Below are 13,354 nucleotides of genomic sequence, written 5' to 3'. Positions count from 1 at the left end.
ACCACCTTGGGCACACTGAAGCTCAACCTACGGAGAGAAATCCACTACTTCAGAGGATGTTAGGGCAGAATGGGGCTTAAATGTCCCTGTGTCACCCTGCTTGCTCACAAGAGGAAGGAGAGTGACTTGTCTGCAGCCAGACCAAATCAGTGTAGGGAATGCAGGACTCGAACCTGGGCCCTGATGCCCAGCCCTCCCTGGCTGGGGGAACAGAAAGCTACGGAGACAGCACTGGCTGCTCAGAAGGAGGGGGTAATCTGGCGGGGCAGACGAGACAGACACACGAAACAATTAGTGAACAAGATAACTGCCAGCCTCACGGTATTATACCCTGATATAATAAAGTACATGCTGTACAACACAATTAGAGACAAGAGGGAGGCACGCCGCACTAATTACACAGGACAAAGAGTTAGCAAACGGGAGTCACAGGGGCGCCAGTGTTGTCACAGAGGGCTCTGGAGGCCGAGGGACCCAAGGTGAGCTTGAGGTAGTGGGTGGGGTGGGGGGGATTCCACCAGGAAGCCTCTCCTGATTACCACCCCCTCCTCTATGCTCCTGCCAGAGCCCCTGTCCAGAGCGGGCCCATCTCCCTGCCCCTCATGGCCCTTGTGTAGGCAGGGCCTACGAGGTGGACTACCTTGAAGGTCAGCCCAGGGGCCGGGGGGTAGGTCCTGGCACTAAGCCGGCCCCTGGTACTCACTCAAGGAGTCACTGTTTCAATATAAACAATGACGGACGCTATGTGCTGGATGCTGTGCTGAGTCCCTACATGAGCCCTTCATTCAGTTCTTCCGACAACCCCCATGAGGTGAGGATGCACACTTTTGCAGATAACCAGCTCAGACAGGGGACATCACCCTCCCCAAGGCCCATGCTAATAAAATGGCACAGTCAAGAGACAACATAAGACAAGTCCACCCCTCTACAGACCTCATGCTCTTAACTCCCCACACCCACAGGTCTAACATGGAAGCCCCAGCTGCAAAGGGTGCTAAGTACTTGAAGCACAGGCAATTCAAACTGAGATGCGTAAAATACGGACTAGATCTCACAGACTTGGTATGAGAAGTAAGAACGTTAAATAACTGTAATGATTTTTATGCTGATTACGTCTTAAAATGACAGTATTTCGGACATATGTTCATATGACTAAGTAAAGTACATTCTTAAAATTAATTTTACTTGTTTCTTTATACCTTTTTCATGTGCCTACCAGAACATTTAAGATGACATGTCTGGCTCCCATTGTATTCCTATCGGACAGCACTGCCTCTAAGACATTTGCTCCATGAATGACGATGTAGACAGGAGCAAAGGAGAAAGAAGATGGCATCTCAGGCAAGGGGAAGCCCGGAAAGGGCAGCCAAGGGAGAGAGAGGACAGCCCTGAGCCTGTACAGGATGCCCAGGCAGGGCTGAGATCTGAATATAACCAGGCGAGGGCGAGGTCAGGTGTGCAGGAGCCAGGTGACAGAAGGCATGGAAAGTGGGCAGGGCTCTGACCTGCAGCTTCTGGTAAGAAGAACAGGCAGTAAAACTGCTGTGTGGAGCTGGGAGCCAGGAACAATGACTCCATGCGACTTCAGGGACCTTGAACCAGTCAACCCCACCCACCTGCCTTCCAGAAACCAGCAGCAGTGCCTCAATTTCCTGAGTTTGAGGAATTAGAGAGTTCTAGAGTAGGTTTCCTCTGAGGAGCAGGAAACACACATTCCAAATGGGCACCAGACACGGGGGCCCAGGGCTAGCTACTCTCACATAGAACAGCTGAAGAGGCCTTTCCAAGGAAAAGGGCTGAATGAGGGCTTAGGAAGCAGGGTGGGAAAAGGGTTCAGCAGGTGTGGGGGGTGGGGGGAGGGTGCTCCAGAAAGCCAGGTCATTCCACGCGGAAGATCAGTGTGTGCAGAGGTCATGTGAATAGCAGGCAGCCAGAGGCAGAGAAAGAAGAGCAGAGTCCCAGAGGGGTCGCCGGAGCCAGGCCCCAGGATGTTCTACTAATAGAGAACGCTGTTGGTACAACGTTGAAAGCTGAGCTTTGGGGACACTCTCAGAGAACAGACTGGTCCTCACGCATCAGAACAAGCCCTGGCCCTGGACTGAAGGCTGAGCTGTCCTCTGCTGAGGTGAGCCTTGATCTGCTGTAACTGCAGAGAAGGTGATACAGAAAACCCATACCGCCACCCCCATGGAGGGGCGAGGATGCCCGGGACCTGGTGCCACTCTCAGAGGAGCACTCGCGGGCCAGTACATGCACCACAAGAGACAGGAGAAAGTCTGGGCCAACCACGTCTAGCGGGAGGTAACAAATCCCAGTTCTGATTACATCCGCACGCTGAAAGCATCAGGCTGTCAACTGGGTAAGAAGGAAACTGCTACCTTACTCCCCAGGGTCCTTATAAGGAATCAAGAGATTCAGGAGATGTGAACTACCCGGCGCAGACCCGAGCCCTTCCCCTGGCAATGTCACCGGTCCCCCAGTGCCTCCCTTCCCTAGTCCATGGGGTCACAGCACCTGCCTAACATGGCAGGCAGCACACGATAAGCATTCAATAAATAGTAAATTTCCTATTATCAGATGTCACGGCCGAGGAACGGCAAATTAGATCCAGTTAGGAGAGCAGAAAGTTACTTTGGTGAGCAGTCACGGGCCCATGGAATGTTCCTAGACACATAAAAAAAGCTTCAAGCTGGAAGCCACTGGCTTCCTTTGCAGGCTGGGCAACTGGGAGTCACAGAGAAGCAGCAAGACGCCTCAAGTTTGGATGTTTTTATGAAGGATGGGTCATAGGCAGAAGGAAATTCTCTCTTGGTTTCAAGGCTCAAAGAGGGTCATTACTATCTGGTTTTCCATCTAGCAGACTTTTCTCTCCCAGCTTTATCCTTTTTGGCCTGCACCATGTGGCATGTGAGATCTTAGTTCCCTAACCAGGGATCGAACCTGCGCCTCCTGCACTGAAATCTTAACCTATGAACTGCCCAGGAAGACCCTTCTCTCCCGGTTTCGTCCCAAGGCCAGTCACTCTTGCCTGCTAGCTGTTTCCTCTCTGTCATCTATTTATATCTCATCTTCCACCAAGACACCCTTGCATCCTTCTCATGTGTGCAAACTCCCTAACCTCAGGGTCCCATGAAAATGCCATGTTCCTCAGGAGCCCTTCCCAGACGCCCCCTACTATACAGGCTGGCAGCTCCTGGGTTCCTTTCTTATTCCTTCTTCTGGATGGGAAGCCCTCCCAGGGCTGGACCAAGTCTTGCTGCACGGAACCCCAGGAGCCTCCCCAGGGAGGCAGAGCTCAGGGAGAGAATGGGAGGAACATGATAAAGCACACCTCGGTGTGTGATAAGCTCTAGCCTGGTGCCGGCCGTGTGTCACAGACGAATCCACTGGAGGACCCGGGGAAAGCTACAGGTCCAAACAGGCATAGAGTTTCAGGCCAAGACACCAAGCTCATTATCGGCAAACATCGCGTTATTTGAAACCAGGCTGTGTAACAGAGGGAAAGTGCCATGGCCACAGTGAGGCCTCACTGACCAGCTTCACCCCTAACCTGGGTGATCCTTGAGATGAATGGGAAAGACAGGGGCAGGGCAGAGTGAGGCCAGCCTCCTGACATTGCTTAAGAACTGTTGCTGGGAGTATCGTTACATAGATGATAACCGTAGTGCACTGTTATTGGGTGCTTCCACATGCCGAGCACTTACTATGATCACTTCTCACGCCAAGCCCAAGACGTAAATACTTTACAAGATCCATTTCACAGTGCAGGAAACTGAGGCTTAGCTTACCGAGGGTCACACAGCGGTAGCTGGCAGAGCTGGTATCTACCTGACACCCACAGGCTCTTCCACTGCGGCCCACCACCATTACTGACCTTGACACTCAACCTGAGGACTCTAATGGTGAAAGACTCAGATAGGATTCCAGCCGCTCCCTGTCCCCACAGCCCCCAGGACGAGAGAAATTCAGGCTTCAAGAGGCCATACTGGCCCCGCTAACTCGGGGTACCCTACGCCCCCATCACATCCTTCTTCTGCTTTTTTGGCCCTAGAACCTGAGGGCACATGGCCTCCTTTGAGGATAATCGCTTCCCCACCCTCCTGGCTGTGCAGCAAATACCCACTCTCCACTCCTAAGTCATCACCTCTTCGACCAATTTTTATACTCACCCTGCATCTCCTCGGCCCTGCAGAACCAACCAGTCTTTCCCGTCCTCCATGCCTGATGCAGCCTGGCTGGGACGCTGCCTGGGACCCACCCCACTGTACTGTGCTCAGGGCTGTTTGTCTCCTTGGTGGGCTCCTCGAGGACAGAGACCCTGCCTTCCTTTATCTCTGAATCTCTAGTGTTCATAGAATGAGCTAAGCAATATTTTAAAGCACATCTCCCTCCCCAGAGCTGCTCATCAGTAGTTAAAACAACAGAAGAGCAGGACAGGTCACTGATCAGAAGGGCAAGGATTCACCATTAGGTCTGCTCTGAAAATTAAGAATACCAAAGAAAGCGAATTTCCTGGCAGTCCAGTGGTTTGGACTCCATGCTTTCATTCATGGGGCCCAGGTTTCAATCCCTGGTGGAGGAACTAAGATCCCACAAGCTGTGTGGCCCAGCCGAAAAATGGCCGTTCCCCCTAAGGAAAAGGCAATCTCTGCCGGTGGCTGTATAGAAAAATCCCACTGGTTTGGAATGATTAGGGATAAGAGATAAAAAGCTGGTCTGATTACCTCTGTAACAAAGTTATACCACCCTCTGATGGGCTGTACGAGGCACACACAGAGCATGTAAGCCCATGAAGCATGCCAACTTCCAGCAGCGTAGACCATCAAATAGACTTCCTCATCTTACTGACACTCTACTTTGCTGGGCAAACCTGCCTCCCAAGCTTGGCCTGAGTGAGTGAGGCATGAGTTCTGTATGGAGGGAGGTTATAAAATTTCTACCAGACCCCATCAAACTGAGCTGCCTCCAAACAAGATACATTTTTTTGCAAGTAGCCTAATGAGAGCAGATGCTGCTGCTGAGACAGGCCAGGGGGACTCAACACTGGCCTGCACAGACTTTAGCCACGATGTGGTAACCAGATCACCAAGGAAGCACCAGCGCCCTTTTGCTACAGACAGAGAAAGGAAATGAAGCTGGTTCTCAAAACAGTCAGCCTTGAGTTTCATTGATACCTTGGGAAACGTTCCTACTAGTATGCGAGGCCCATCGCACTCTGAGAAATTATCTGTCCCTTCCACATGTACACAATGGGCTGAGAAAACGCCAGGCAGATGGAAAGTTGCCTTCTCTGCTGCTCACTGTTTCTGACACCACACGGTCACTCAAAGACCCTGGAGTGGTCCCGAAAATCCCCAGATCCCCAAATGCCCTGTGCTCAGAAATAACCCAAAGCTTTAGCCGCTGCCAAGAAAAGGAAAAAGAAAGAAAACCCCAGGAACACACCAAATCCATGTCCAACTCCTTTGCCCCCTGGAACAAAACCCATTGCAGACGCACACAAAGCAGGGTAGGCTGGACAAAGGAGAGGCCAGGTCACACTCGACGAGGCGCTTTCTTGTCGTTTCCAAAACAGAACTGTCCTCTATTAAAATGCTCTTGTTGCTCGGATGTTGGTGCGGGAGGGAGGGGGGCACAAATCTCAAAACAAAAGGCGAGGCAAGGAGGGAGGGGAGGCCCTGAGCGAGCTAGCAAGGGCAGCTTCTTCTCCCCGCACACTTCCAAGCCTTTGAATGCCCACAGACCTCGGCCCGGAGCTGGCAGCTGTCTGTTATTATCCCCGCAACTCCAAGGGCCCCAGCACTAAGGAGCACGTCCCGAGCAGGTGAACGCCATCTGCCCGGCTCTGACGAGATGCCCAGCTCTGTGCCTGCTGCTGCCAGCAGGCCGCGGGGACTTCGGGGAGGTACGGCCAGCCTCCTACCCTCTCTCCGCCCATTCTTCAATGCTTAGCCCGGCTTTCTTCACGCTCCCTGGGGGGCTGCAGGCTCAGTCACTACCTGGCATTTATCGCAGAGGGGGAGCTCTTTTAAAAAACACTTGGTCACCTTTCACAGAAATTTCGAAAGGCATTGAGAGTATGGAGGTTTTTTTCTGGTGGAGGGGGGTAGTTTGCACAGAGTTGGGTATCCACAGGAAAACAGGGCCCATTGACACACCTTCCAGAGGCTCATTTGAAGAAGGGGCTTTAATTAATCTACAAAGAGAAAAAAAGTTTTCTACCTGCCTTTTAAAAAGCACTCCTTGCATTAGCTAACACAGTCCCAGTACACCCCGGCCCATTTCCTCCCACCCCGCTCTGGCTGTTTTAATTGGGGTAAGTGGTTCCCTGATGCCATCTACAAAGTACTAGTCCAGACCTTGGGGAGAACAAGAGCTAAGTGGAAAAGCGGGGCTGGGGCGGGCAGCATCCCTGATGGGAGTCGGGAGAAAGGCCGGGTATCAGGTCCTGCCCGTTCCACTCCTGGGAAGAGGAGCATTCCCCCCCTTACAGTGTTTTCACCGGCTGCTCCGCCAGACAACTGAAATGCCTATAACGTGTGACAGGCAGGGCAAGGTGAGCCTGTCTGCCTGTGAGACTGGGTCTCTGCACTGAGGGCTGATGGCAGCTAGAAGGAGCCAGGTCCCCACCCTCAGCTCTCCAGGGCCTCGAGCGGCTTCACAGGTGTCCCAAGTCACATGTGCTAGGGTCTACTTCCCCCGACGACCACTAGTGACCAGTGACAACACCAAGGCCGAGACTCTGCCGGGAAAGCAAGGAGGGGACAGGCACGGGGAGAGAACGGGTCGCCCCAGAAGGGGGCAGCAGAGGGACGGCCCGGCCCTGGGCAGCCCGGCCTCAAGGCAGAAACCCACCAACAGCTCTGAGTGAGAACCAAGGTCCTCTTAGGCTGGAAATAGTCACACGAAGGGGTGGGAAGGGCTGAGCTGGGAACGCGCTCTGCTTATGAACAAAAGCCAGAAAGCAGCAAGGTGGTGTGGAGAACCTGGAGGGCAAAGCTGGGTCCAACCCCTACTGGATTCCCAGGCCCTGGGGGGCGTAGGGGCCAAATGAAGGAAGATAAGCACCCTGCCTAATCTGTGGGGCTGTTGTGGGGCTCATGAAGGACAGGAGAGGCCAAGGGCTTGGAAAACTAAAAGGACTGTACCAACACGAGCCCCAGATTGAGGCTATTCTGAAGAACTCTCATCAGAACACACAAGCCAGACACATAGCCACAAGGATAAGACATGACCGCCATGTCATGTCCACCATCACCACAACTGCTCAGGGAGGGAGCTACAAATCAGTGGGCTATGCAAAGCAGCCCAACTACCTTGAACCCTTCCACCGGCCACCTCCATCCCTACTCCCATGTCTGGTGCATACACAGGTCTGCAGCTAGAGAACGGGCCAAGTTACTGTCACTAGGAAAAAGCAATAAGACAGCACAGAGTCCTGGTGTCATTCTCCCACAGCCCAGGCTCTGCAGCCTCACACCTACAGCAGCCAGGCCTCTCCCTGCAGCTGGTGGAGGCTCTGGGACACATCTGTCTTAGCCTAAACCCAACTGCTTCTCTCCAGCTCTCACTGGCCAATCGGCCTTCCTCATTCTTGTGCAACAAAGCGGCAGCCCACAGGAAAAAGGGCTTCAGCACACACCGCCAGCTCTGAACTTTGCAGTATTTCAAAGGAAAGGGAGAGTGTCTGGGGCAAGTGGTCAGAGGGGGGCTTCTTTTTCCAAGGAGGGTGAAGCTTACAGTGTGCCTGGAAGGACAGGCAGGATTTCATACAGAACCTGAGAACCCTTTCCATATACTTCTTCACAGCCCCCACCCCAAGCAAAGCAAGAGTCGACCGTCCCTGTGCCCCTAAGGCTGTCCCATCAGGACATCACAGATCCTGAGCCCAGCGTTCAGACCAGACCAACCCCCATGCCCGGGGTGCCAGGGCTCACAACCTGCTGGTCCCACTTGGGGACAGTGTACAGCTGAAGCGCCTGGGTGTCCCTTCCGTTGGGAGGAGAGGGGGTGACAGTCCAGCTTCCTGGAAACATCTCCTCCACTCTGAATCCACTTTGGAAAGGCAGGCCCAGGGCGGGCGGAGGCCAGGGAGGGGCTGGGATGGGAACATCCTGTCTACAACAGAGCAGAGTAGGGACTGAGGGCTGCCCACGTGTGCTTCAGGCTCTTTTTTTTTTTTCTCCCTTCATTGAGCAGGAAGTGTTCATTCGACCGACAAACAAGCATCTGGGGGTCGTGGTAGGGTTAGGGCGGTGAAGCCAACCTCTGATTTGTGGAAGTGAACAATCCAAGACAATGGGTGTGTGACAGCAGAGAAATCGGCTCCAGATGCAGGCCAGAGCCAGCTGCCCAGGGACCGATCGGGTAATCAATCCTGTTGATATGTTTATTCTCAAAAAGAAGACCTGGGGGTGGGGGCTGCGGTCACTGCCGATCAGACAATGGAAGGCAGCTGGGAGCAGGGTCCTGTGACCCTCCCTCCTGCCTGCATGGTCTGCAGGTTGCACAGTTCTCTCCTGACTCAGGGCTTCCCTGCTCCCCAGCCAGGAAGAGGATGGGGGTGGGGGAGATGACCACACCAAAGCCTGCTGTGCGCTGGTTTCTGACGGCCAAAGTCAAGTCCCCTGGGGTCCTGTGCCGAAGTGCGAAGGCCCAGATTGCCCCATTCCCCCACGGCTGCAGGCTGCCCATTGCCTCTGTGCAGAGGTCTTAAGCGGATGCTCCTTAGGGTCAAGATAACTAAGTTTCCCTGAACCTCAGGGCAGCAAGCATGAACTCTGGGATTTTCACTTTCCAGGCCTGGAAGGTACCAGAGGGGCCAAGATGTAATATAGGGGCTGGGAGGGGCCTTGCCAACCAGTTAATAAGGAGCAGAGTTAGGGCCAGCACCCAAATTTCCCCTCCTATTTGAGGGCTCTTCCCAGGAGTTCTCAAAGAGAAGGGAAAGAGCACCCAGCCCAACATGTAACCCTAGACCCAGTCTCCAAGGGGCGACAGGATCACTTGGTTCTCTGGTGAGGGTGGGGGTAGGTGACCACACCATGACAAACCACACCAACCCAATGTGTGTGACACACCCAAAAAAGCTTTTCTGAGGACATACCATGTAGCACAAACTCCGTGGAGAAGCAGTGAATAAAAAGGACTTTCCACTTTACAGACCCACGGGTATAAGAACCCTTCTATATATGTCACAGTGTGACCAAGAGCTGAGGTCCTCAAAAAACTAAAAGATTTGTTAAGCAGATTGTTAAATCGATGGGACTTGGGGCCTGAAACCTCTAATCCTGCTTCCCTGGACAAATATTCTATAACCTTACATTTTTCTTTAGATCCTTCGTAAAAAGGACCTCCAAAGCCTGTAGAGAGAAAGTCTCTGGAGTAGTAGAGGCTACTCTGGAGTAGTAGCGCCTCATTAGGTATTGAGCTCCCCGTCACTGGCTGTATCCCAGTAGGGACTGGGGTGCTGGCTTCCAACATCCCTTCCCAGCATGGAAATTCCATGCAGTCACAAGCTGGCTGAGAACAAACACTGGGTAAGGCAGGGATACTTGTTGATTTGACCAACCTTCCTGCTTGGTAAGGGAAGCCCCCATCGCACAGGGAAGGGAGAAGGGAGTCGAAAATCCAAAGAACAAAAGAACGGGAGAGCTTGTCACTCCAGCCCTGATCATCCATGGCACCGTCTCCAGCCATCTGTCACATCATATAGAAACTCCCTGTGTGATTCTGTCTGCCTGGAGAGACTGCTGGCTCCCATCCATCTCCCTATCCCCACTGAGCCTGGTGCCCAGGAGGCCCCATACACACTGTTGAACAGAAAGATGAACCAGGGCACTCCCAGAGCCTTCTTGTACAGAGGAAGCACCGGCTGTGCCCACTCTCGGGGTTGCAGCTCTCCTGGTCTTCCTCCATCTCCGAGAGCACGGGCAACTCAGGCAGCAACACAAGGGTGCGCCCGCTCTACCTTTGTTCCCTCCAGCTCCTCTCTCCTGGGCGGCTGAGAGTCTCTGGCAGTCAGGGGACAGAAAGGACTCACCACGCTCCCCTTGGCGAGCGAGCACATCGCAGTTGGACTTGGTAGTTAGTACAAAAAGTAGGAAAGTCTGAGTTATAAAATTTTTCATCTAGGGCAAAGAAAGACCTTCCTTTAAATACTTGTTTTATAATCTCCAGTGCAAGTAAAAATGCAGTTACAATAGCCATTTGTCTATTCGAGCATCAGTACACATCAAGATGATCCTTTGGAAAATAATTTGGCAACGGGACACAAGGATCTTGAAAGGAGAGGTTAAAAAAAAAAAAAAAAAAAAGAAAGGAGAGGTTCATACTTTCTGACCTAGTAATTTCACTTCTGGGAATTTATTCCAAGGAAACCATCCAAAATGAAATGCAAAGATGTTCGCTGCAGTGTTATATACGATGGCGGGGTGCGGAGGGGGAGGACAGGAAGGAATATCCAGTAATAGAGGAATAGTTAAATAAAACCAGCCATTAGAGGATAATTAGGAGTAAGTGGAAACACGCTTATCAAAAGAAAAAGCGGCAGACCACAAACACATGCTCAGACCCGGACAGCATTTTGTCCAAGTCTAGAAGTTGTGATAAGATAATGGTAGACTGAATGTTTTCCTTTCACTTTCCAAACTTCCCCTCAAGTTGTCTTTAAAAGACAAAGGGCACCAGACTCAAGGCAGGCGGAGACAAAAACCTGGGTCTCCAACCTGCTTTGAGATGTCTACCTCGAAGCCTCCAGGCCAGGGACTTCAGCAAGGGGAGAAGAGGAAGGGAAGACGGAACCACGGCAGACAGACCTGGTTTCCAGCCCTGTTAACACGACACCTCCAAGAATGACATTTAACCAACAGGAACCTTCTGGGAATATTGAAATATCCTCCAAAAAACCAAACCAGGCAGGCAGGCTTTATAAATAGTGTGCATGCGTGTACAGAAAGCCATCATTTTCAGTAGAGAGACAGAGACACCATTCCATTCTCCAACAGCAGCAGTGGCCAACTTTCCACCCCAATCAGCCATCTGGGGCTCAAAGGGAAGGTGTCAGATTGATCACCAGGGTTGGATTAATTTTTTTTTTTCCCTTCTTAAATCCCCTTAACTGAGAAAGCAGCTTGAGCCAATTCTGCTTTTCTCACAGACACCAAAACACCAAGCTATAGTTACACCAGTTCATCTTCACACCCCCACAGTTTGGGGGAGGGGGAAGATGAAGCTTTCCAAGCAGCTCTCTGCAGAGTCTCACCTCCTGGTGGAGAAGCTGGAAGCCCGGGCTTAAAGGAACAGGATGCTGGGGAAGGACCAGGTCTCCAGCCTTCCCCCACCCCCCAGGTCTCCTCCTGATGAAGCAGGTGACAGTACCTCCCAGAAACCTCTCCAGATCCCCAAGCCCAAGTGTGGAATCTTCGCCACTCCTCTGCTCTCCCACTGTCAAAATTTCTGGATCATTATACTACGTGCACTAACCTGATCTATACCAGTTAATATCTCCTTAAAGCTTATTGACTACCTGATCTATACCAGTTAATATCTCCTTAAAGCTTATTGAGTAAGTGATGGGAAATAAGTATATCCTGTCCCAGGGCATACCCAGCACCTCCCTCCTATGATTTAATTTTCTACACTCAGCAACCTGATGAGTGAGTATGCCCATTTTATAGATGAGCAAACTGAGGCTCGCAAACACTGCAATTCTGTGGCCAAATATTTAGTATTCTAGGTTTTCAGTGCCACACTGGCTGCTGCAGATCATGCTCAATGGAAAAGAGCTGGGGACCAACCACTATAAGCACCAAGTAAGTATCAAGTGCTTCTATATGTACTCTTTCTAATCCTTATAACAAGCACAAGCAGAGACCACCTCCTCATCGCCAAACTCTGGAAGGGAACACAGGCTCAGAGATAAGCCAACTTAAATCTCACACAGCTTTCAAGTAATGAGCAGGACTTGAGTCCAGGTCATGGAACTAAATCAGAACCAAGGCCCACGTCCCCATGAATGGCAACTGTTTAATCGTCAAAATTAAATCCCAGGAATGGGACTGTAAACCCGTGTAGCTCCCAGCCAAGCTACACCAGCCATCATGTAGGTACTCAGACGCGCTTTTGTTGGAAAGGAAGGGAGACAAAAACCAGGGAAGGGGAACCCTTGAGGACTCCCCCATAACAGGAATTCTCCTGGAAGGAGGGCACTGCCTCAGAGCTCAGCTTCCTGCTACAGAACCCACCCTTAGTCCAACTACTGGAAAGGCCCTTAACGTCCCAGTGCAAGCCCACTCCCTGGGTTACTTGCCTTTAACTCCCTGGGTTACCCAGACCATGCCGGAGTTTGTTAATGATCAATCCTCCAGGCAGGCGCCAGCTTTCCAAAGGGACAATGACCACCTCCAGGAAAAATGGCCCAAAGCAGGTTCTGCATCAATTTATTAGGCTGTAAAACAGGGTCCTGAAGAAAGCGGGGACAGCTAAGACATGGTGTTTCCGGTATTTTTATTGTTCTTTTGTTGGCCCTTCTCTTTGAAGAAGGCAGGTGGTCTGGGACGTCCAAGCAAAGAGCCAACCACAAAGATTAGTGCTGGGGAGACTGGTCTCAAACTCACAGTCTGGACAGACCTCACTATTTTTCAGGCTTTCATAGAAGAGGGGCTCCGTCAGTTCCAGATCTCTGAAATGCAACGACCCCTGCCTCCTGCCACCCACTCCCATACGGGAACCTGACTCATTCCAGGCAGGTGGGAGAGAATAGGACTTCAAGCTCTCTCCAGGGGCTTCCAGTCCAGGGGAAAGGAGATTCAACACAAATATAGGTGACTTCCGGAGGGGTTGGAAAGCACCAAATAAAAGTTATGTGGAAGAAAAGACAATTTCTGAGATGAGAAATGCTGACACCGCCAAAAAAAAAAAACAAAAACAAAAACCAAGGAGGGGAGAGGCCCAACTTCAAAGACAACACGGAACAGGTTTTAAAGGTAATACCCAAGCTGCTGGGCAGTCAGTCAGGATCCTGAGCATCATCCAGGTGCTAGGAAGCTGGGGCAGAGACTGGGCGGGGGAGACAAGCAAATAAATATCTTCAATCCACAGAGGTAAGCTCCAGAGGCTGTCTCGGGAACCAAAGCAACCTGTCGGATGCCTGGCATGTAGGAGGCATGCAACCAGTGAATTCGGGAAAGGGAGGGAGGAGGTGGGGGGAGGGAGGGAAAGCAGGAAGAACGAGCAGTTTATTCTACCTTGCGGGGGGTCAGGGAAGACGTGCTGGGAAAAGAACTGAGAGCCCAGTTGTCAAGGGACACCTGACCTTCAAGCAAGCAAAAGGAGCGTCCACATTCTGGGCAGA

The 13,354-nt window shown here is 51.8% G+C and overlaps 1 protein-coding gene across 3 annotated transcripts in view; it reads right to left on the bottom strand.

The window, feature by feature from the left end:
* Positions 1–13,354, bottom strand: part of SSBP3 (single stranded DNA binding protein 3) — a 166,312-nt gene that overhangs the window by 70,853 nt on the left and 82,105 nt on the right. The gene's annotated exons all lie outside the window — the stretch shown is intronic.

The sequence above is a fragment of the Bos indicus x Bos taurus genome, chromosome 3, assembly GCF_003369695.1.
Source record: "Bos indicus x Bos taurus breed Angus x Brahman F1 hybrid chromosome 3, Bos_hybrid_MaternalHap_v2.0, whole genome shotgun sequence".
Taxonomy (NCBI): Eukaryota; Metazoa; Chordata; class Mammalia; order Artiodactyla; family Bovidae; genus Bos; species Bos indicus x Bos taurus.
The sequence above is the reverse complement of the archived record's forward strand: the minus strand, read 5'-3'. Positions and strand labels throughout refer to the sequence as shown.